This window comes from Chiloscyllium plagiosum, unplaced genomic scaffold, assembly GCF_037043375.1.
Source record: "Chiloscyllium plagiosum isolate Xiang-an unplaced genomic scaffold, Cpla_swu_hap1 HiC_scaffold_6, whole genome shotgun sequence".
NCBI lineage: Eukaryota > Metazoa > Chordata > Chondrichthyes > Orectolobiformes > Hemiscylliidae > Chiloscyllium > Chiloscyllium plagiosum.
The window spans coordinates 92046477-92071157 of NW_028270144.1; the positions used below are offsets into that span (position 1 = coordinate 92046477).

At 40.9% G+C, this 24681-nt stretch overlaps 1 protein-coding gene across 3 annotated transcripts in view; it reads left to right on the top strand.

Moving 5' to 3' along the window:
• Window positions 1-9403: 9403 nt before the first annotated feature.
• The window catches only part of LOC122550775 (microtubule-associated tumor suppressor candidate 2-like), a 456058-nt gene continuing 440780 nt past the window's right edge, over window positions 9404-24681 (top strand). For 2 of the 3 annotated variants that reach the window (XM_043692024.2, XM_043692025.2), the window contains exons 1-2: window positions 9404-9519; window positions 10087-10153. The gene's annotated coding sequence lies outside the window, so the exon portion shown is untranslated. Of the gene's footprint in view, window positions 9520-9810; window positions 9925-10086; window positions 10154-24681 lie in introns of those variants that run through there. The other variant, XM_087988203.1, reaches the window with a different exon arrangement.

A 24681-nucleotide genomic window follows, 5' to 3' on the forward strand; every position in this document is an offset into this window, starting at 1 on the left:
CCACTCTGCTAAGACAGGCAGAACTCCAAATTAAAATACTCATGGAGATGTATGAACACACGTCAGCCAACCCTATAGTCAGAATACAAAAGCAATATATCACAGATGCTGGAAATATTTCCTGACCTGAAACGTTAACTCTGTTTTTCTTTTGACCCTGCCTGACTGACATGTTGAGTATTTTCAACACTTTTCTAATTTCCCCTGTATCATTTGAATGTTAATCCTGGTGTGAAGTATCATCAGCCATAGATACTTATCACAAAATCATAGACATATTCTCCTGAGGTTTTCCAAACACAGCAGATAGATAGCACAATCTTAACAGAGTCTGAGCAATATAGGTTTTGGTGTGGCAGAATTGGACAAAGTGCTCAGTAAGGGTTATCTCAACCTTGAGGCCATCTCACTGCATCTTTTACACTTTTCTCAAGCGTAGCAAGATTCTTACTGGCAGCAAAGGATTCTCAGTTGACACTTATTATTGCTTGTTAATCACCTTGTTAATAGCCCAATTTGCCACTGGTTTGATCTTTCCAATCCCACCCTACAAGCTAGCTGCTGGGAAGCTTCATATGGAAACTGGAATGGGTTCTTGGCAGCTTCAACTCGCTGTTTATTTCCAAAAGACGTCCATGTTGGACACTAGGCAACAACATCTTAAGGCATGCTCCCTGGGCACTGGTCACACACACCCCACATCCACAGACATGGCTTCCACCATTTGCCACCCTCTGAAAATTCTCATGACACCTCTCTGATCTAGTTCTGCACTTCAACGCTATAGCTCAGCCAACTATCATTATAGTGCTGCAGTAAGGACATTTTGCTCTCCAGGTCACACACCCAGCTCAGGGACTGGACCAGGCTACATCAGTAGGTTCTTCACTCATTGTCTTAGCGCTCACTCGTTCTGATGCTCACAGCATCTCTGCTTCACACTTTTGAGCCTTTCAAAGCCAGAAAGCTTGCCACAATGGTCAGCAGGTCTCAGTCCCAACAAGGGGGTTAACCTTCACACAGCGATTCAGGCAGAGTCTCCGATAGGAGTCCAGGACCCGCTCTGGATGGTCAGAGGCAGATCTCCTGAAAAGGGTGAGTGGTCAAATGATGGGCAGCACATCACCTGCCTTGATAGTTTCTGTTCTGTTTTTCTCCTGAATTTTTAAAAATTAATTCGAGAGATGAGAGTGTCACTGGCTACAGCATCATTTGTTGCCCATTCCTAATTGCCCAGAAGGCAGTTGTGACTGTGTCAACCACATTGCTATGGATCTGAAGTCACATGTAGACCAAACATGGTAAGGATTGAATGAGAAAACCCATTTCACCTTGTGGCAGTTTCCTTCCCTACAGGACATTGATGAACCAGATTGGTTATTCCAAAAATCGGCAACGGATTCCTGGTCATCAATAGATTCTTAATTTCAGATTTTTATTGAATTCAAATTCTACCATCTGCCATGGTGAGATTCCAAACCTAGGTCCCCAGATCATCCAGTGATAATACCACTAAGAATGAGACAGACACAGGTATTACAGGTATTACAGCTATTACTATTGGTGCAGATGAGGAGGCCATCTGAATGAATGAGTAGGCAGCACAGACAGTGTGTGATGTGGCAGGATTGAGTGAGTACAGACAGGAGTGAGAGTCTAAATCTTGGTGGGAGGTGTATTTAGCAGCACGGCGAGTGTGTGGTATTGGAGAGAAGATGGTGGCACTTACACTGGTGGGTTGGAGAAAGGAAGTGACCTTCTTCCTATGGTGCTGGATATTCATTGAGATGGCAACCCTTGGTTTAGACTGGCATTGGTCTGGTATTGTGGCTTTTCACAGGTGGTCCTGAGGGAAGAGGAAATCCTGCCTGTGCACCACCCCAGCAGGATCTCCATGGTAGTGTCCATAAAGCAGGGCACCCATATCCCCTGCCTGTCATGTCCGGGGCAAATCTCCAGATCCATACTGGGTGCAGGTCTGGGCTGATGGTGCTTGTCCCTTTTAAAGATGGGGCCACCGCAATGGATTTGATCAATTCCAGGATCTCTGGGATTGCAGAGTTGCTCGGAATGGTGTGTAGTAAGATGGGCAGAAATCAGTCTTGAAACTGACCATTGGGGTGGGAATACCAACTAATATGGTGAGTTTGCTAGGAAAGAATGAGAAAACCCACTCCAGCTTGTGGTGAAAATCACAAACAAACTCAATGTGACTCGAAACACCAAAAAATGTACGATTCATCCCAAACTGATGTTGTTGTATATTAGTTGTATATGTGTTATTATCAGAGAAATGTAAAGATTGATTTTTAGTTCAGGAGCAGTAATAGCCAACACATAACTGTGTGGATACATTTTGTGCTAGATCCGAATGGTGAGTTTTAGCAAGTCTTGCTAATATCTGTCAGCCCTCTTGGCCCACAAGCCTCATGACTGATAAAGGGCTTATGCTCAAAACGTCGATTCTCTTGTTCCTTGGATGCTGCCTGATGGGCTGTGCTTTTCCAGTACCACACTCTCGACTATGATCTCCAGCATCTGCAGTCCTCACTTTCTCCTCCTTGCTAATATAAATAATGATCATAGACTCCCACTGTGGATTGAGCCATGCACTTGGTGTGTCTGAGTCAGGAAGCCAGGATATCTGGGGAAGCAATAGATTTGAAGAGCTGCTGATCTAACTCAAATGGGGAAACCTAACTGTAAGAATTCCAGCAAGAAACTAGAATGAACTGACACATTTACCTTGGAAATGGCACTGATGGAAGATTAACAAATAAGAGTTGCCGTCTTTGGGCCATGAAAGGGCTGGTCAGGTGAATGCAATTTCTCAAGCGAAGGTCACTGACACAAATAGGGAGACAATTTGTGAATCCTGAATGTAGTTTTGTCAAGTGTAGTGCAAAGTGACTACAACATACTCCATAACCACTGACAACTCGACTTTGAATGCAGATCCATCATTTGGGAACACTTTAGCCTTTCTCACACATTCACCAAACTTCCCATAATAATGCAGAGGGTTGTGCAGTTTATCATCTTGGATTTATGGGGAGATAATACTGGTTTCTGTGGAAGGCCTCAACAATGTTTGTTGTGGCTAGAGATGTTGGGAGAGTTATGTGACAAGTTCAATAAGGCAGCTCTTGATGTAAGTCACAACTTGCTGCATCTTCTAACTAAGTTCTGGGCATCAAGACAAGATTTTCCCTAGGCAGTGGGGAGTTGCTTATTGAGGGGGATTATTGCTTGTTAAGATTATTGCTTATTAACTGCAGATCTCGCTTTATTAATATATAGCTTTCAATCTTATCACTTGCCGCAAACAAATTTGACACCATGATTTCTTGACATAGAAGTCAGAATGTGCACCTACAACTTCAGCTCGCTGTTATTCCAAAGGACTACTGTGATGAACACCAATATCACAGGGCATGCACCATGGAAACTGGCCACATGTGCCCTGTATCCTTTGACATTGATATCCGACATGAGCTAGCCTCTAACAATCCTCATGCACATTTCTGATTCTCAGTAAACTTCTGCACTTCAATGCTGCACCTTGGGCTGCACTGGCAACTCTCATTCTAATGCTGCAGCAAGGACACTGTGTGCTCAGTCACACATAACCAGCTCGTGGACTGAACCAGGCTGCATCACTGGGCTTTTCATTCACTGCCATAGCACTCACACTCTGAGCCTATCTGGATGCTCGCAGAATCCCAGCCTTGCCTTGTCTTGATGTGCCTTGCCCCTCAATCGGAGATACCAGGTTCACAATATTGCAGTATCGCTGTGCCATTTAGCACAGACACAAAGCCAGGAGGCTTGTTATCATTGTCATCAGTCCTCAGTCAAATCAAAGGAGAGTATTTTCTGTCAGGGTGTCCCAGCGCAGTAAATTAAGAGCAACTTCCAACATCAGTCTAGTGGCTTAGAAACAGTCAGTCAGCTGCTCGGGGTGTTAGAGTCAGGATGCTCTACTCTTTCGGAGGGAAGAGTTGAATGCTGACAGCACACCACAAGTCCTGATTCTTCCTGCCCTCTTGTGGGCTGTTTTCCTCCTGGAATGAGAAACAGGTAGATATAAGAGAGCTTGTGGGAGTTGAAAGTGATGGCACAGTTATTCCTGTTGGTGCAGATGGGGAGGGCTCCTGAATCGGGGAGTGCAGAGGGTCTGTAGGTTTAGATTTGATTGGGTGACAATGAATGAGGGAAGATGCTGCATGTAATAGTGAGAGTGATTGAGCATGAGCTTTGGTGGCATATGGCTGTAGTACCGGAGATAGAACAAGTGTGAGTTATTGGAGAGAAGACAGTGGTACTAAGAGTGATACAGTCAGAGAGGTCTACAGCCCAATGAGTCAGTGCCAGTCAAAAACACCCACCTAACTTTTCTAATCTCATTTTATATGCTTGAGCCATAGTGTAATATGGCTTGGCATCACAAGCTTCTTCGATGTTATGAGGACTTCTGCCTCTACCACCCTTACAGGCACTGAGTTCTAGATTCTGATCACCCTCTGGGTGAAAATATTTTTTCTCACATTCACTCTAACCCTTCTATCCCTTACCAAAAATTTGTGCCCCCTTGGCCAATAATCCCTCCACTAAGGGAAAATGTTCCTCTCTATCTACCCTGTCTATGCCCCCCTTAATTTTATGCATCTCAAATATGCCCCCCTCAGTCTCCTCTGCTCCTAAAACCAATCTCTCTTCATAACTCAAACTGTCCAGCACAGGCAACATCTTAGTCAATCTCCTCTGCACTCTCTCCAGCGCAATTATATACCTCTTATAATGTGGATTCCTGAACTGCAAACAATACTTTAACTGTGGCCCAACCAATGTTTAATACAGCATAACCTCCCTGCTCTTCAACTCAATGCCTTGGCTAATAAAGGCAAGTATCCCATAAGCCTTCTTAATGACTTTATCCACTACAACCTTATTTTCTGCTAAAGCAGGTGGAGAGGAGGCCATTGACCTTCTTCCTCCTGTGTTGTGCACTATTCTAGATGGTGAGACTGCACTGACTGGGTGGCTGGTCTGGTGTTGTGGCCTGCACGGCCAGTTCTGGGCAAAGGGCATGTCCTGCCTCTGCACCACCAGGATTTTCAAGTCCCTGCCCAGAAAGCAGGGTGCCAATTTTTTTACTTGTCTGGGTCAAATGTCTATATATGTGCAGGGAAACCCTGTACAAATGATGTTTGTCAAGGTGTGCCACAGTATTTTAAAGATGGTGTTAGATCCAGGATATTCGTTCTATGACATCTGGCAGTGGGAATGCTGTTCTGGATACAGTAGGTGGTATAATGTGGCCAGGATCGATGAGAGGACAACTCGAGAGCTGGGCAGGCAGGTAATTTGGCATATTTGATAAGTCACAATGAGAAAACTCCCTTGGCCTTACAGAGAGACAAAGCCTCTGTGAAACTCAACCAAACTGACCTTTTTTGAAAATGAGTGAGATTCAGCCCTATGTGTGTAACAGGTTTTATTCACAACGCTTTAAAATGTCTTCTCTGTGCTGACAGTTCTAGCGACCAACTCTTTTTTCAGATTATTGATTTTTCTCTGAGTCCACACACAGGCTTAACTGATAAAGTCTTGTGTACATAAATGATTCACATAATCAAATACATAACAACTGAAATACATAACACATTGCACATCTCTAAAAGAAATAATCTTAACAATATTGATTGTTAGCAAAGCTAGTATTTATTGCTCATCCCTAGACTCCCTTGAAATGATTGACTTCCCCGGCTATTTCAGGGGCCAATTAATGGTCAATTATATTCATACAGGTCCTGGAATCACTCGAGACCAGACCAGGTAAAGACATTAGTGAACCATTTGGGTTTTTATGACAATCATTGTTACACGTTCACACAATCACTATTAGGCTAGCTTTTAATTCCAGAGATTATCAAATTCAAATGCCATTATCTGGAATGGTGGGTTTCAAGCTCATATTCCCAGAACATTAGCCTGAATCTCTGAATTACTAGTCATGTGATTTTACTACTATGCCACCTACATTGTCCGAGACTAGAACTTTGGAATGTCTTATGAGTACATGGTCATAAACAAACAAAGAAGATGGATTCATCCTTACTGAATGTATCTGGCTAGCTAGGCCACCCCAGGTGCCAGTTAAGAGTCAATCTCATTGTTGTGGGTCTGGAGTCACAGGACATTAGTGAATCAGATGGATTTTTAAATAATGACTACATGGTCACCATTTGACTAGCTTAAGATTTTTTTTATTGAATTCAAATTTCATCATCTGCCCTGATGGGATTTGAAGTCATGACTATTAGATTAGGCCTCTGAATTAACAGCCCAGTGGCATCACCCCTAAACCACTGCTTCCCCTCAGCGTTTACCATGTATGGCAGAATTCGGGGTGGCATGGTGGCTCAGTGGTTAGCACTGCTGCCTCACAGCACCAGTGACTTGAGTTCGATTCCAGCCTTGGGTGACTGTCTGTGTGGAGTTTGCACTTTCTCCCCGTGTCTGCATTGGTTTCCTCCCACAATCCAAGATGTGCAGATTAGGTGAATTGGTCATGCTAAATTGCCCATCGTGTTCAGGTATGTGTAGGTTAGGTGCATTAGTCAGGAGTAAATGTAGGGAAATGGGTCTGGGTGGGACACTCTGCAGAGGATCGGTGTGGACTTTATGGCCTGTTTCCACACTGTAGGGATTCTGTGATTAGTATTCATATGTAACAAATAGTGTCACTTTGAAGTGCAAACCACATGTTATTTCTTGACTTTGCCTTCTCCTTGACCAGTTTGTCGTGAACCTAACCTAGTCTTTACCAGTGTGGCATCAAACCACACTGTAAAAGATTGTACACATTAACTTTCACCTCGTAAGTTATAAAATGAGATCTAATCATTCAGTAAAACTATTGCATTAAATGGCCCACTCTGGGAAGGTAGTGATAAGTTCCTAAAAACATCAGCATATCAGAGGTAGATGGTTACATACAATAGTGTCCTCTCTTTCACTCTGATTCCTATTGTTTACTCACTAAGTTCCCAGGGTCTATATTGAGGACATCAGTATTAGTATATTTTGAACTTTGGGACATTTCTTCCATTTTTAAAGTCCCATGGTGGTTCTGTCTATGTTCTCCTTTGAACTTGGTGTGAGGAAGTTCTGCTGGTGGGATGGGCTGTAAATAGTGAAGCCTAGCCAAAGAGAAAGGGTCAGGATAATGCAGATTGAGAGAGATGAGGGAAAATCACCATGGTGCAAACATCAATTAGGAAACCAGCCCAAGCGTGGGGTTTGAATCTCATTCGCATTATTTGCACAACCTGTCACTTTGCAACAGATAGCTCATACATTCTGAAAAGGTTGGGCAACTTGCTTTATGACATGTCCCTTGCTTTGAGGTGAATGTCTCCTCAGGGTTGTGAGATTCTCCAATGGATGTTTATGTGAGGGCCAAAGGTAACTAGCATCAAGTGGCAATCGCTGCAAGTCAGGAGAGATGATGCATGCTCTCCTTGATCAAACCTAAGGTATAAATGTCAGTTTCTTTTTGTGTGGCAGCTGCTTTCTCAACCACATCCAAACCTAGAGAAACCACATTCCAATTTTCGTTAAGGGTCTGATGCATGTTCAAGACCAGTGCTCCTTATGGCTGAAACTTTCTCTAACCCAAGAGCAGCCTTAGTCTTTGGTCCCTAAAATTGGTCCCCATTCAATTTTGCCACTGAGGACAAAATTCTCCCTGTCTGAATCCACATTCCTGATGAAGAGCTTATGTCCAAAACATCGATTATCCTGCTCCTCGAATGCTGCCTGACCTGCTGTGCTTTTCCAGCATTATACTTTTTGACTCCAGTTCGTTTATGCAAATTAGAAATAGTAGTGGTTCAGGAATAAAATGATCCTTATTCAAATATAGTGCCTCTCTCAGGTTACTGTTTTCACCCTCTGAGTTATTTTTTTAATCAACTGTTCAAAGTTCAATTATACATATATTAGTTAATAACCTTTTGTGTGCAATTTACATATGAATGTTGGAATCAAGGAAATTTATGACACTGACTGAGGCCATTTGGCTGAGCTAGCTGACAAAGAGCAATCCAACATCATCCCACTTCCTAGCTCTTTGAACATAGCTTTTAGGCTGTAGTATTTCAAGTGCGTACCTTGGCACTTTTTAAATGCCATGGGACTTTTTGCTTCTATCATCCCTTCAGCAGTGAGTTCCAGAACCTCATCACCCTGTAGATGAAGACATTTTTCAACTCCCTCCTAATCCTTCTACAAATAGCATTGCTCTATGCCCAATTAGTTATTGACCTTTCACTAGAGATACCTTGCCCCATCAAAATTATTTTTCTCAACTAATGTTCTCCTGGAAGTCAGGTACACTTCATCATAAGGCTTTCCAGTCCACTCTGCTTGGCAACGCAGCTGATACAGTTGGCCAGATAGAATCATTTTTTTCTGAATCCATATCAACTATTTCCAAGTTATTGTACAAATAATCTTCAATCATAATCCTGATAATGAATTTCAAGCTTTATGGAGAGGAATTAGGATAAATTCGTTTGTAGTTGTCTGTACCTGTTGTATCACAGTCGGTTTCACGAGAACTATCACACCAGTTATTCACTCAGTCCCTCACAATGGTTGTCAATATTACACAGCTTTCCCTCAGAACTCTAGACTTCATTCATTTTGAGCTTTTGAGGACTTCTAACTCCTTATAATTATAATGGCTTATATTGAAGAGCTTGATTTTACTTGGGATACCTTCAGAGAAAAGGCATGCAGCTCCTGTTTTCCGTTTTGAATACTTGCAGGAAATAATCATTCAGGACATTTACTATGTTGTATTCAGCCTCAGAGTCAAGACTAAGTTGCATCTTCTATTGCTTCAATCTTGGCTGAATTCTCGCTCTTAGACATCCATTTAATGGGTGTCTCTCTATCTCTCATCTCAGTGAATCCCTTCGCGTTGTTTGTCAATCCATTTAGGATCATCTTTATTCAGTGAGTTGCTCAAGCTGATACGGTAGGGAACACCTTAAACATTTTGAATAAACTTAAGTATTTGTAGGCGTTAATTTAATGATAGATAGATTTTTTTTCCCCATCTATGTAGTTGAAGCCACTAAACAAATTTTAATCTCTCGCCAAGTAAAAGTTTCATCTTTGCACTCATATCCTTATTTAATAGTAACTCAACCTGCAAAATATATATCCTGATACTAAATGCATTATTTATCCGTGACTTAATTGAAACCCTGAGTAAGTCGCTAGGAGACGCTGTTGTTCGCAACTTACTTTGCGGCGTTTGTTGGATGCAGGAGAGAGCGCGGACCGAGAAGGTACAAACTGCTGCCGATCCGATTGAATCCGGTCCGGTCTTTGCTTACCGGTCTTCGCAGTACCGGCTACTGGGGTGTGCATGTGAAAGCTCGGCACCGGAGCGCAGCCAGGTCGCTGCACTTCCTACAGATCTCGGCTCGTCCACGGTGCAAGGTATGTCCACGCTGTTGTGTTGAAATAGGAAAGGAAGCCGGAGCCGGGAAGCAAGCATTGATGTGTGTAAGCGGAATCGAAGGTGGCAGTCCGGGCGGGAGCAACATCTGCACAAACACCACAGCTGTCAGCTGAGATGCTTTGTGGGCAGATGTGCAATAAGTGTAGCAATAACTCAATTCCGTTCCCTGTGTCATTTATTGCAGGGAAGCAGTAATTTTGTCTTCCAGTCGTGTTTGCAGTACGTAGAGGTGAAATGTGGCTGATTTTTTTGCATCTCGGATTTCTAGGCGAGAACCGCAGTTTCAAAACCGCAGTTGATTTTCTTCAAATATTGAAAAGTTATAATGGTTTTCGAGAAAGGCAAACAAAAGCACAGAGGAAAGCCTGAAGAAACAGTTACTTGTGAGAATAATTTGTATTTTCCTGACATTGGAGGGAAAATAGAAAGGACAAGCACTTTAAAAATACTCTTCTGGCTATTAGATACATTCATTTATCCTATTGCACTTTTTGGAGTTTTGACCATCAACTTCAACACCAATAACATATTCACTTTTGTTACAGGAACAATACCTTGTTTAAGGATCATGAGACTGTTCCTCACCGTTAAACATCCTTTGTACCATTAATGGTAAGTTGTTTCTTGTCACTTAAGTAGGGATTTGTCTGGACTCTAACTGCATTTTGTAATTCTCATGAAACTAAGGTGTAGTCCAGTACTGTACTTGAGATGTAAAAGGCTCAAATTATCTAACACTTAGATCAGCAACTCTGATTTGGTTTGGTAGGGAATTGTTTTTATTCTGGTAGGTGTAGGTCATGGTCTGTTTGATGTATACTGTAGCTTCAAAATAAGAGAATTAGTTTGGCACAGCACTAGTGTAGCAGTTTTAAAGGGTAAGTGTCAACATGTTTAATTTTAGTGTAGGGATGTTAAATATAGAAGTGTTAACTGTGTAGCTGTAGTGAAGTAATGAAACATTGAAATAAAATTCTCAAGTGAGATCATTTCCCAGCTGCATGAAATGTCCAATTATTATCCAATAAAGAACACAAATATATAAGGTGTTTTCTAACTTGTTAAACTCTTTAGTTCAATATCAATGTTGATAGAAGATTTAATTAAAGCTGTTGAAATGTCAGTGACAATACTCACCAGTATTTGTTTACAAGTCTTGTGACAATTGTGGAAGATGTGATAAATGTCACATCTTTTTAAAAAACTTTTATAGAGATTCTGTCCACCAACACAGCACATGAATTAAGGGAACTGTGAATGAAAAATAATTTATTTCAACAAACAGTTTTCTGATAGGAACTTGCCAGAGTACTTTCAAAAGCTTCTCTTTTGAAAATATTTCAGGTTTATTTAATCTGTGGACACAATGGTTCAAAATTTTGAAACTGTGATGGTGCATGGTACAGAGTTACACAATGTACTTGTGCCTGTCTTTTTCCCACCGAGAAGATGGTAAACTAGTGATAAGTCACTGTGGGGCACTCTCATCCATACTTCAGTACCCAGGGTAAAAGTTGACAAAGATCAGAAGTAGGTGAAAGTGAGGACTGCAGATGCTGGAGGTTAGAGTCGAGAGTGTGGTGCTGAAATAGCACAGCAGGTCAGGCAGCATCCAAGGAGCAGGAGAGCCTGATGAAGGGCTTTTGCCCAAAACATCGACTCTCCTGTTCCTTGGAAGCCGCCTGACCTGCTGTGCTTTTCCAGAACCACACTCTCAACAAAGATCAGAAGTAGTTGACCTCCCCACTCACTTGGCTTCAGGACATGTTGAACAGACTACATTCAGAAAATGTTTGAAAAGAACAAGATGCTTTTTAAATAATACAGAATCTCCACTCTAGGAAGCAAATTCTTTTGAGGTATGCCAATAATCAGATTTGTTTGTAAGTAGAGACTTTCCTCTTCTGTCTTAATCAGTATGACCTCTACTCAGCATAAAAAACTTTGTCATAAAGGAAGTATTTGTTCATCTGCTGTTCCCCACTTCCTCTTCCCATTAAGCCAAACTTCCCATGTTGTCTTTCATCATAGCCAAAAACCCATTTTCTCTCGTTTAACTCCTATATCCATACTTGCCTTCATCAAGCTTATCTCATCCATGAATCCATTTAAATCCATTCATATTATATTGCTTACTAAACCCAGTTTCCTGTTGAACTCCCCATGGTAGCTGACATTATAAATGGGCTGCTTTTCTTGAGTACTGTTTTGGTATCATTCAATGCTGCCATTATCAGTCTGCTTTAAAAAAAAATCCATCCTCACTTCCTCTATCTTTGCAAACTATCACCCCAAGTAAAACCTCTACGTTCTCTCCAAAAATCTTTAATCGTTGTTGCCTCCAAGAGCCACATCCATACTATCCATAATTCGGTTTGACTCTCCACAAACTTATTTTTCCCTCCTATGGATCCCTAGTGTCTGTGAATTGGATAACGTCCTCTAGTTATGAGACAGATTTTACTGATAAACAATTATAAAAGTTGCCATTTTATGAATTATTTTGGAATCTCCCATTAGTCAGGGAATGTGTATCCAACAGATGCAGACATTTCAAATGAAAGGAACCTGCATCTTTCATAAATGATGCACATTATGATACTGTCTCAAGGCATTTTGTAAAAATATGAAAATTTTGATTTATTCGGGTGATAAAAGTGTTTCTGTTGCTTTTTTTTTGGTTATTTTAAGTAAGTTTGAAGGATGTTAAAAACTCATTGTGAACCACAGCTTAATTCAATTCTTGCTGTATTAAACAATGTTGTTTTAAAAAAAAGGATGGTTATCATATTTTAGCTAACCAGATGCAATGGAGAAAGGACCTGTTAACATTCTTTCACTAAAGGCCCCTTTAAAAGAAAATCTTCTGTTCAATCAGTATCCAACTGCACTCAATTACCAAATGGGAATCAGAGTCAGCAACCATTTGAATTCAATTTAACCTTAAATTAAGCAAATGCAATGTAAACATCCAAAACCCAGAAACACCTTTGAATATCACCTTTCACCAGGCATAAATTAACTAAGCAGCCAGATTGGCCAGCAAGTCAAAATATCTTGCAGATGTGTTTTTGTGAGGAATATAAAATGAAACACAATTAGGTTCTCTTACAATCCTCTTAGGTTTGTAGATTAATCTGTCACACGTTTAAATGCAATGAAGAAGGATGGCTCTTGAACCCTGTTCGACTTGGATCTTAGCTTCTGACAAGAGTGGCTATCTCTAATAACAAGCCAGCTCATGTTTATGTATCTTGAATATCGAGGTACATTCTTGTTGTAATTTGGAACTCTCCCTTGTATATAAACAGCCATGTGATAAATTGTCCATCACCCATGCTGTATATATTTATATAAGCTTTAGTCTTTTGGAAACTTCTGTTTTAGCCAGCTGACAAAATTGCTGAGAAAAGCAGCTTAGGATGAAGCATCAGCATCAAAATGGACTGAATTCCTGTCTTCAGGCAGATTCAGCCCAAATGTCATGCCATGTTTTGAGTAAAATGCCTCCAAATTGGTTTAGAATGACTATTGTCAATTTGTGATCCATATCTGATAGCTCCCAAGCACAGGAATCACAGTGCAGGGCACGCGCCCATTTTGTGCTGTCTGCTTATTTAACTAACTAATGCATGCAGCTAGTGTGAACCACTGTATTCATTACCCGCATGAAATGGTCCCAAAATTGTAACTCCCTACTACTGTTTAAAACTAACTGGAACTTTTTAAAGTGGAGGTATATTGTGATTGGAGTAGCCAGTGGCAGCCTTACAAGAAGTGACACTGACTTGGAAAACAGTGAGGTATTGGACAATGTGTGAGGAAGTGGAATTTGATGCAGCAGAGAAGACATTGGTGAAGGAGATGGGAAATAGAAGAGAGATTCTGTAGTTGCATGTTGCCAGGAATCCTTTCAGACATGCACTTAAAGGCTATGAGTGTAGATAACAGTAGAAGTCAAGTGAGGCACAATGACATGAATGCAGTGTCACAAAAAATGCAGTGATACAATTTGTGAGTCAAGGCCAGTGAATGGCTTTCTAATTGTCACATATCCTATCAACTTTACGTTTAGCCTCAAAGACTGCTCAAATCACCACACCATCCACGTCTGTATCAACAATCTCTATCAATCAGGAGTCATACCTATTACTCAAAACCATTACCTGACTCCCATACACTGAACACTACTTTACTTTAACCCAGGAACTTGCACTTCAAAACGTACATGCTACCATTTATTCATTTGTTGTATATATCGACTCAAAAGATGGCCTGACACTTGCTGAAACATTTCCTGCTTTCTTGAAAGGTTAGATGCACATTACAAAGCACAATTTTGAAGCTAAAGTGCACGTATACCATCCAGAAAGTGAACACACGAGCCTAACTTCTCACTTGCAGAGTCTAAACCATAAGGTACGAGTAAGAATGTTTATTTCAATGCCAACTAATCTATGGAAAGAGAAAAAGAAAAAAGAATTAAGAGAGAAACATAAAGTGGACAGAAAGAAAAGTTTAAAAAGTTTTTTTTTAAATCTCCAGGAATGATTAAAATGTGAAGGAATGAGACTCCATCATTGTAAAAGTTAATTTTCAATGACAGAGGCGTTATTTGATAGAAATTGGAACTTATCACACAATTACAAATTTACTTAATTGACAGGCCATAACTACGTCTGACATGTTTAGTGGATGTTTAGCATGTGATTATTACAACTTCATGCCTTTGCATGTGTTTCAATGTCAGGACTCTGTGAGAGAGTCCTCCTTTGGAGGAAAACTTTAACTTAGGTGGCAGCTTCCTGATTTCTGTCTTCAGCTGAATGAGAAGTTGCTGTGTGATTTACTCTTTAATCATGGTGACTGCAGGCAGCCTTGCTGTTCCCTTTACTGCAGAATCTGAATTATTCTAAATTCACAACATTTTGAGTCAATTTAATCTGGTTTAATTTGATGGTTCAATATATTTTTACATGCACTTCTGATTTCTTAACGTAGTAGGGAAGGGCTACATATGGTGACATCAATTTACCAGGTGTTCTTCTGTAGTTGCTGCTAGTCAAGTGCTTTCTATTTCTCTGTTTAAATGCTTACCCGGCTATTATTTTGATAACAGGTTTGCAAATAAGTCTGATCATCCTAGTTCACTCCTGTGGTTAAAAATAAAATCCCATGTAAGTTGAATTTAGCCTGTTTTGAATACTGAGATAAAGCAGTAAGTGCTGTAAATATTCAGCAGGTCTGTTAGCTTTTATGGAGAGAAACAGAAGTATTCAGAACTAAAGAAATAAGAAAAATGGGAGGTTTTAAGACAGTGTAAGAACAAATGGTCTGTAATTGCATGGTTGGCAGGGGAGGTTAAATGACTAAAGGTCTCTTGGTATAAAAGCCAACAAGAGTGCTAATGAGTATTATAAAGTAACTAAAGATGTGTTTGGATGAGATGTGAATGGATAGTGTCTGAAAATAAAGTGAAGAAATAAGGAAAGAAATTAAACAAAGCTGAATTAGCACACAAAAAAAAGAATGAGATGGGGGCAGGGTTTATGACCTGAAATTGTGAAGTCAGTGCTGAATCCGAAAGGCTGTAGAAGGAAAGGGAGGTGCTGTTTCTCAAGCTTGCTCTCAGCTTTGTTGGAACACTATGTTAAGTCGAGGATGTAAAGTTCAGAGTGGGAGAAAGCTGGGGAATTGTAATGACAAACAATAAGAAGTTCCAGGTCATGTTTGCAGTAGAGTGGAGGTGTTCCACAAAGAGGATGGTCGGTCCCCAAAGTAGAGAGGATCACACTGTGGTCAGTGAATACAACATTGTAAATTGAAATAAATATAAGTCAATCATTGTTTTAAATTGGAAGAAGACGGCACGATGACTCAGTGGTTAGCACAGCTGCCTCACAGTGCCAGGGACCCGGGTTCAATTCCAGCCTCGGGTGGCTGTCTGTGTGGAGTTTGCACATTCTCCCCGTGTCTGCGTGGGTTTCTTCCGGGTGCTCTGGTTTCCTCCCACAGATCAAAGATGTGCAGGTCAGGTGAATTGGCCATGCTAAATGGACCATTGATCAGGGACAAAAATAGGGGAGGGGAATGCGTCTGACCCTCTTCAGAGGGTCGGTGTGGACGACTTCTTGGGCCGAAGGGCCTGTTTCCACACTGTAGGGATTCTATCACAAGTGTGCTTTGGCCCCGTATATTGGGAAGGCAAGAGGTAAAAGAACAGGTGCTATATCTCTTATGTTTCTGTCGGAGAGAGAGGGAGTGGTACGGATGATTAAGGTGTGCTCTATTGAGGTATGACCCCCTTCATAATTCTGAAAGTGGAGGGTGCTTCTTTGGTGGCATCATCGTGCAGAATGTGATGGACATATGTTGTCAAAAGGTATCATGAAGACGTGCCATGAGGCAAGATTCCAGAAAGACACAAGGTTGGGGGGCAGAAGAGTAGAGGAGGAAAGATCTGAAAGAATATTGGTATGGAGTTGGTGAATCTTGGGATCCTTCACACTTCAAGGAAGTTCAAAGGTTTTTGTTAAAGGAACGAATGTCATAAAAGATGAGATGAAACTGTGGAGCAGGACACCTTTAAGATAGGGCAAGTTGGTGTTGCTTAAGGGAGGGATCAAGAGTATGAACCATGTGGTACCTAGCATTTGAGAATGCATTTTAGAATGCAGCGAGAACAGCAAATCCTGGAGTTCTGGATGTCTTAAAGATGGTTATTGTCACATCATGAAGTGTGGAATTTCGGTTGAAATTTGTGTGGAATAAGTTGAAGTTTGAGATAATGGCTGGGGAAATACTTTTTGCGATAGGTTTTGAATGTAGAGGTAATTACTTGAATTGCTTAACAACAGAAAAATTACTGTGTACAAATTGAGGATAAGGACTCTTGAGGCTCAGTGGCAGTGTCCCTATCTTTGAGCCAGAAGGCCCAAATCCAAGTCTCACCTGCTCCTGAGTTTGAAAATGTTGATTTAAAAAAAAAAATGTACAACTTCAGGATACTATAACATTTGAAAATCTTATTACTGATGTGCCACAAAGTGGGCAAATAATTTGTATTACTGTACGCCAAATAAGATGAGACTATTTTCCTGGTGTTGAAAAACCTCTTTATCTGATGAAATTGCCTGGTTCCTCCACCTTGGTAAATATGTTTCCTGAATTTATAAGTTTTGATAAAAATATCCCTTCAGTTGAACTATTGGAGACTTGGCAGGAAATACAAGTGATTTTTCATCGGTCTAAGCAAGCTTTTCTTAACTTTTAAACATCACTGGTTAGGCCTAAGCTATTGTGTCCAGTTCAGGACAATGTGCTTTAAGAAGAATGATATTGTTTTAGTTAGAGTGCAGAAGTCTTATCAGAATGATATCAGAGATAAGAAAATTCCACGTTATATAGAGAGAGTGAAGCTGGTGTTTTTCTCCCAGTGCAAAAGGCATCTTGGAAGAGGTAATAAACATGCTTAAAATTATGAGAGGTTTTGAAGAGCAAAATGCGGAGGAGCCATTTCTTTGTTACAGGGACAGTCAACAGAAGACACACGTTTATGATTATTTGGTAAATGTAAAACAACTCAATGCAAATTATACACCTCACCTTTGTCTTATTCTTAGATGTAATGTGAATCTACTGTCTGGGCCAATATTTATTGATTTCTTAGTGGGAGTTAGGATGGGCAAAAAATGTCGGCCTAACAAGTGACGTCCATATCCTATGCAAGCATAAACAAAAGAGCTGAAGAGCGTACCTTCGTATTGTGAGTTTCTAATAATAGGGAATCGAAGTTTGGGAGAAGATTTGTAGCTCGGGTGCTTGTTGCTGTGGTTCTGTTCGCCGAGCTGGAAATGTTTGTTGCAAACGTTTCGTCCCCTGTCTAGGTGACATCCTCAGTGCTTGGGAGCCTCCTGTGAAGCGCTTCTGTGGTGTTTCCTCCAGCATTCATAGTGGCCTGTCCCTGCCGCTTCCGGTTGTCAGTTTCAGCTGTCCGCTGTAGTGGCCGGTATATTGGGTCCAGGTCGATGTGTTTGTTGATGGAGTTTGTGGATGAGTGCCATGCTTCTAGGAATTCCTTGGCTGTTCTTTGTTTGGCTTGCCCTATAATGGTAGTGTTGTCCCAGTCCACACACACAGACCAAGTCCTGAACTATGAAAGCAACCACCCCAACACACACAAACGAAGTTGCATCAAGACACTATTCAAAAGGGCCACAACACACTGCAGCACACCAGAACTGCAAAAAGAGGAAGAGGAACACCTGTACAAGGTATTCGCCAAAAACGGATACCCACGCAATTTCATCAACAGATGCCTAAGAGAAAGACAACGGAACGAGGACTTGCCGCAACCCAAAGGACTAGCCACCCTACCATACATCAGGAGCATTCCAGAACTGACAGCCAGACTACTGCCACCACTAGGACTTATAACAGCACACAAACCAACAGCCACCCTCAGACAACAACTCACCAGAACGAAGGACCCGATACCCAGCATGAGCAAAACTAATGTAGTGTACAAAATCCCATGCAAGGACTGCACAAAACACTATATAGGACAAACAGGAAGACAGCTAACCATCCGCATCCATGAACATCAACTAGCCACGAAACGCCACGACCAGCTATCCTTAGTAGCCACACACGCAGACGACAAGCAACATGAATTTGACTGGGACAACACTACCATTATAGGGCAAGCCAAACAAAGAACAGCCAGGGAATTCCTAGAAGCATGGCACTCATCCACAAACTCCATCAACAAACACATCGACCTGGACCCAATATACCGGCCACTACAGCGGACAGCTGAAACTGACAACCGGAAGCGGCAGGGACAGGCCACTTTAAATGCCGGAGGAAACACCACAGAAGTGCTTCACAGGAGGCTCCCAAGCACTGAGGATGTCACCTAGACAGGGGACGAAACGTTTGCAATAAAAATTTCCAGCTCGGCGAACAGAACCACAACAATAATAGGGAAAGCAGTAATTTCAAGGATGCTTGGTGGAGATGTATTCGTAATTTTCAAAATGAATAGAACTTGAAAAGGACCAAAAAATGGCATGGCTTCAGAGAAGTACTATGGACCAGGGAGTTGGACTAATTGGGTAGATTCTTCAAAGAGCTATCACAGCTCTCTTGGGCTACATGATCTTTGTACTATATGAGTCTATGAATATCATTATCATTTTAGATAACTTTGGGCAAAATATTTTTTCCACTATATTTGAAACAACAGTTTCCTATTATTTTGCAGTATATTCAACTCCAGGTAGAAATACTGGGCAGAAACTAACTAGACACTTAACAACGTGGAATCAACGAGAAAGTTGGAAAAAACGCATGAGAAGTCTAGCAAAGAGTTTTTAATGTTGTGTGCAAAAAGCCCCATTTTCCAACTGAGTGTTGAACAATGAGACAAGATTCCCATTAGTGATCAGTGAAAGGCTTGTTTGCATGTATTAACATCTCATTATTAGTTTATTTCATCTCGTTGATAAGCAATTCCCTGTTGTCTAACCCACTGGATAAAAACAAAATGACACCAATACCTGATATGAAAGCCAGAATGGTAATCTGGTGATTCCTGCTCGTTGCTTGTTTCTCTGGACCTCCATCTTGGAAACCAGTCACCAATATCTCAAGCATGCACCCTAGGTATTCCTAGCATGGACCTCCTGTCCACAGACATTGCTATTTGACACACATCCACCTCATTGCACCCTCAAGTACATCTCCACTCTACCTGCAAGACCATTCTGCACCTTAGTGCTGCACTTTGGAGAGCACCAGTAGCTGTCTTTGTAATGCTGCTGCCAGGACACTAGGCACCCAGTTTATTGATTGTATCTGGCAGGCTCTCAGTGCTTCTGTCTTGCTCTCTTAGCAGTCAGTAACCTTTTGCCTACTTGGATGTTTGCTGCCTCTCTGCCAATTTTGCCTTACCCATGCCTTTTTACACTTCGCCCTCTCAGCCCGAGCTTAAAGGCTGACAATTCTTCACGCTTGATTTGCCTTCTACTGTGAGCACAAAGTCAGGTAGCATGTCCTAGTTGTCAGCTGTCAATTGTCAAGTGGAGAACGTTGTGTTACAGCACCATGTTATGTCAATTTCACCATTTGCCAGCAACTTACACAGCAAACAATGTGTGTGTGCTTCAACCAAATGACCATGTCCTGAAGTTTATGTGGAATAGTCCTTAGTCAGGACAAGGGAGACACCTGCAGTTAGGAGTAAGTCAAGGGCAGCCTACAATATGAATCCAAGGACGTGTGTACGATGTGCGGCCACTCAGGGCAGTCAGGGTCAAGGTCCTCTCCTTATATTGAGTGATAAGCTAAATGATGAGTACCTCACTGCTAATCTTGACTCCCTTGGCCCTACTGTAGGCTGGAATAAGACAAAAGGAGTGATAATATAAGGTGATATTGGCAAGGGTGTTAGTACTGGAGAAGGTGCAGGAAAGCTGATGAGGCGTCCTGATTGAGTGAGTTGGCAGTGCAGACGCTATACAGGATTAGAAGTGTGGGAGGTTGAGAGTAAGCAAGAATGGATGATGCATGTGACCGTGAGAGTGGAAGAGCATGAACCTTGGGAGGAGCTGGGAGCAGTACAAGTAATTGGTTAAGTGTGAAGTAGTAGTAGAAAGATGATGGAGCAGGGAAGGTAATTGATTTTTCCTCGCATTGCTGGGCATTTGTTCAGAATGTGGATCTGGGTGACAACCTCACACTGGGTTGGCAGTGTCTGGTATTGTCTCTTTTTGTGCTCCTGAGGAAAGTGGAGAGGTGTCTCCTGCAACACCATGTTCATCACAACCTCCTGAGTCTCATCTGCAAAGCGGAGAGTCAGTGCTCTTTTTGGCACGTGCAGGGAAATGGTACACACGGTACAGGGCAGTTCTGGACTATAAAGAGGTGCGGACAGTGATGAATACCTCTACCCTATAGTGAGTGAGAGAATGAGTGGGGTACTATCGGGAATATAGTGCACAGGTAATAAAATGAGTCTGGGAAGGTCATGTGAGAAAACTCGCTATGTCTTGCAGAGAGAAATCCTCTGAAACTTTTCAAAACTTACACAAAGCTAATTTCTCACAACACTCAGTCCAACATTTTTTATATGACTGAGGCCTTTACAAGGTGTTGAGTTAAGGTTTTAAACGTCAATCATGAAATCCCTTGTCATTTTATTTCAACTTTAGTAAACATCAGAATTGTTCTGTAATTTGGAAGTATAAATGATTTTCAGTAAAAATTTGAATTGCTTTGCTTTTTGAGGCACAGAACATTAAAAGGTTTGTGATGTAGTTACTCGGGAAATGGACAATGTCTTTGCAAAGCTCACCATTCAGCTTGCAGCCTGAACATTCACAGCAGCTTTTTTATTATTTTTGTCATGGAGTTCATTTAAGCTTGTGTGGAGTTGATGCTGGCGTTACACACACAAAGCATAATGTCAGGAGGTTATCAAAGCTCTGATGGTACATTCATTTTGCTTTGTTTGTCTTCCTGGAGAAACAGAAACATTTGTCAAGGCTGCACGCTATAAGAAAATTCCCGGTAGCATTGTCAACTATACTCTTATACAATGCAATTCACTTCTATAATCCCATGGTTTGAGGATGTGATAAGTACTTCTACTCCTTTTTATCAGCCTGGAGATCTTTGATACGTATTGTGTTAATGGTTATAGCTCAGTTCTATTATTCCATATATGGTTGTTTAATTATTTATTAATCATGTATTCGTGCACGAATTAAAAACCGCTTGCATTTGTGTAGCACCTTTAATATCGTAAAAATACTCCAAGGGCCTTCCCAGGAGAGGTATCAAATGCAGTTTGATGCCAGGAGAGTTATAGTGAGATATTTGGGTGAATTTAAATTGCAGGATTTGACAGCACTTCAGGAATTTGGCTCCAACCTGCTATTTTCCATAACTAACTGCAGCGGGTTAGACTGTGTGTGAACAACTTCCACTCAAGGCGCAGCTTGTCAGTTTTACTCTGTCGATAGTCATGTTCTTATGTTCCTATGTTCGATTACTGCACTGTTAATAACCCTTTTGGAATTTAACCACGCAGTTATTGATTTCCTGGGCATCAAGCATCTATCTACTCTAATCCCATTTTCCGGTACTTGACTTCTAGCTTTGTATACGGATGTTTCAAGATTTAGGTTTCATGTTTTTATATAAACACTTCTAAGGTTTTGGGGGTTCCTGCCTCTACCACACTTACGGGCAGAAAGTTCAGATACCCAGCACTCTCTGAGATGTTATTTCCTTAAATCCAGTCTGATCCTCATGGTCCTTGCTCTTAGAGTCCTCTAATAAGTGGAAGAGTTTGTTTTCCTATTTACTCTATCTATGCCCGTCATTATCTTGTAAACCTCAATTAGACCCCCATCTCAGCATTCTCTATTCTATAGAAAGTTGTTGCATCCACTCAACCTAAATTTTCTATTAACTGGGACAGGTGACCAAAAGCTTGGTCAAAGCTTGGGTTTTAAGGTTGACTGAAGGAGAAATGAGACAATGGGAAGAAATTCTAGAGCCTGAGGCCTAGGTAGGAAAAGCATAGTCACCAGTGATGAAGCTATGAAAACCAAGAAAGCACAAAGGCCAGAATTGGAACAGGGAAGCAACTTCCAAGCATGGAAGAATTGGGAGGAGATTACAGTTATGGACAGAGGCAAAGCATGGAGCAATTTGAATACAAAAGTTTTAAAACTGAGTTTTGCTGGTCCAGATGCCAATATAGATCAGTGAGCACAGTGACAGGGAAGATATCCAACTGTTAGAATGACTGTTGGGAGACCAAGAAAACTACTTCAGAATACTGAGCGTAATTAGAAACATGAATAGAAAATCATAAAGCTGGCTGTTGTACCTACTTTTAAAATACTGAAACAGAAATGGAGCTCTCTTGATCATTTTCCCTGCTGCTAATTTTATGATCCAATATGAAACATTCTTGTAGTTTAATAAATGTTGTATAATTATGCAACACATAAATGATTGCAGCTGCAAATTCACAAGAGATATGTGCATGTAGTACATTTCAAGTCATAGAACCTCAGCAACCACTGCAGAAGATAATCTCACAATAATAGTAAGGAAATACGTAACAAAATTTGAGAAAACTACTGTAGTGGTTATTTCCTCAATGAAAGAAATAAGCTATTCTATACTGGTATGGATTGTTATTGGGATACAATGATATTGTACAAGTATTTCTTACTCCTTTATTTTGAATTATATGGAATAGCCACCTAACACATATCAACAAGAATTAAATGTCTGACAACCATTATGACAGAGCAATGTTTCATTCATTTCATATAGCATGCATATTATGTACATTTCGAGCTTTTAAAGAACAAGTGATAAACAGCATATGAGAAATTAAGTGAGAAATCACAGTTACAAATATATAAAATTAATTAGTAAGAAATCTAGTAATCTCTTGCCTTTTTTTGTTAACAAATGTTCAATAAAAGATGTGATTCTGCTTAAGCCCTGTCAGATCATTGCTACCTGAAGGAATAGTTCTGTCACAGGTGAAGATTAGTTTATGGGCTATGCATAATGGATATGATGGCTGCTTTGCGTTGATGTTAATGCATTAGATTAATAGCTATATCTTCAAGCATCTGTATGGAGGCTTCAGTATTTGATCTTGATGCTTCCATGATTATGAAGTGTGAGCTAACCATCATTGGTGACAAATAGTTCATGTAAATATCATCATTCTACCTGAAAAATCCAACTATTTGTTCCATATTTCCACCTAGTCTGATTGGTGTCTTTAATTTCTGACAAACCTTTCCTCATTGCTGACTGCCAGCAATCCCTTCTCCAGAGCTGATGCCAAGTCACCCACACGATGATGACAGAACCTCTCCAGAGGTTATAATGTTGCATGAATTACCATTTATAATGGATTTGACTGAGACATTTTTGGAGTGTAATGCCTCATTTGGATCACTCAACATTCTGGCAAACATCCTATTATTGGAAAATAACATCCGTTTTTGAGGAATGTCTCCCACCATCTGTATGCACATTATTCTGATCTTGTTTCTGCTATCTATGCTGTGGACAATTGTACTTCACCCTCTTTAGCTGATGGTGTCAATTCTTCTGAGTCGGTTTATATTTCTACTTATGGACTGTAAGCAGTGTTTGTGAAGACGGTGAAACTGTGACCTGAGAAATACTGAGTAATACAGGAGCAGGAGCAGGAGTCGACCATTCGTGCCATTGAGCCTGCTCTGCCATTCCAATAAAGCATGGCTGATCATCAACCTCAGCAACATTCTTCTGCAATATCCTCATATCCTTTGATGCCTTATTATCCAGAAATCTATCAATTTCTGTCTTGTACACACTCGATGATTACAGAAAGAAGCATCTTGGCCCAGGAATTCGACATGCTCAGTTGCACCACATTTGAATCAGTGGATTAGGTCTTGCATCTGATTTTGCTTTGCTGAGCTCCATTGTCATAATTTGCAAGTTAAACATGATGAGAATTAACTAATGATTTTCTAGTGAAAATCCAAAAAAGAATTCTGTAGCACAATTCTGATTACTCTTGGAGATCAATGTACATCCATTTAAAAAGTCGACACTGTTTAAACATTACAGCACTAGACTGGGGCAGAAATAGGAGGTCTTTTTAATTCTTTCACAGGATGTGGGCATTGCTGGGAAAGATCATCATAAATTGCCCTTGCACAATAAAACTGTAAGGTCATGAGGTATAGGAGCAGAATTAGATCAATTAGCCTGTTGAGTTTGCTCTGGTTTTTGATCAAGGCTGGTATGTTTCTCCACCCCATTCTCCTGCATTCACTTTTGATCTCCTTACCAATCAAAGACCTATTTATATCTCTGTCTCAAACTCACTCAATGACTTGGTCTCCACAGCCCTCAGCGGCATTGAGTTTCACAGATTCACCTCCCTCTGACTGAAGGATATCCTCCTCATTTCAGTCCTAAAGAATCTTCCCTGAACTCTGATGCTGTGCCCTTTAGGTCCTAGTCTCTCCTACTCGTGGAAACATTTTTTCCATGTCCACTCTATCCAGGCCTCTCAGTATTTTTGTAAGTTTCAAGCAGGTTCC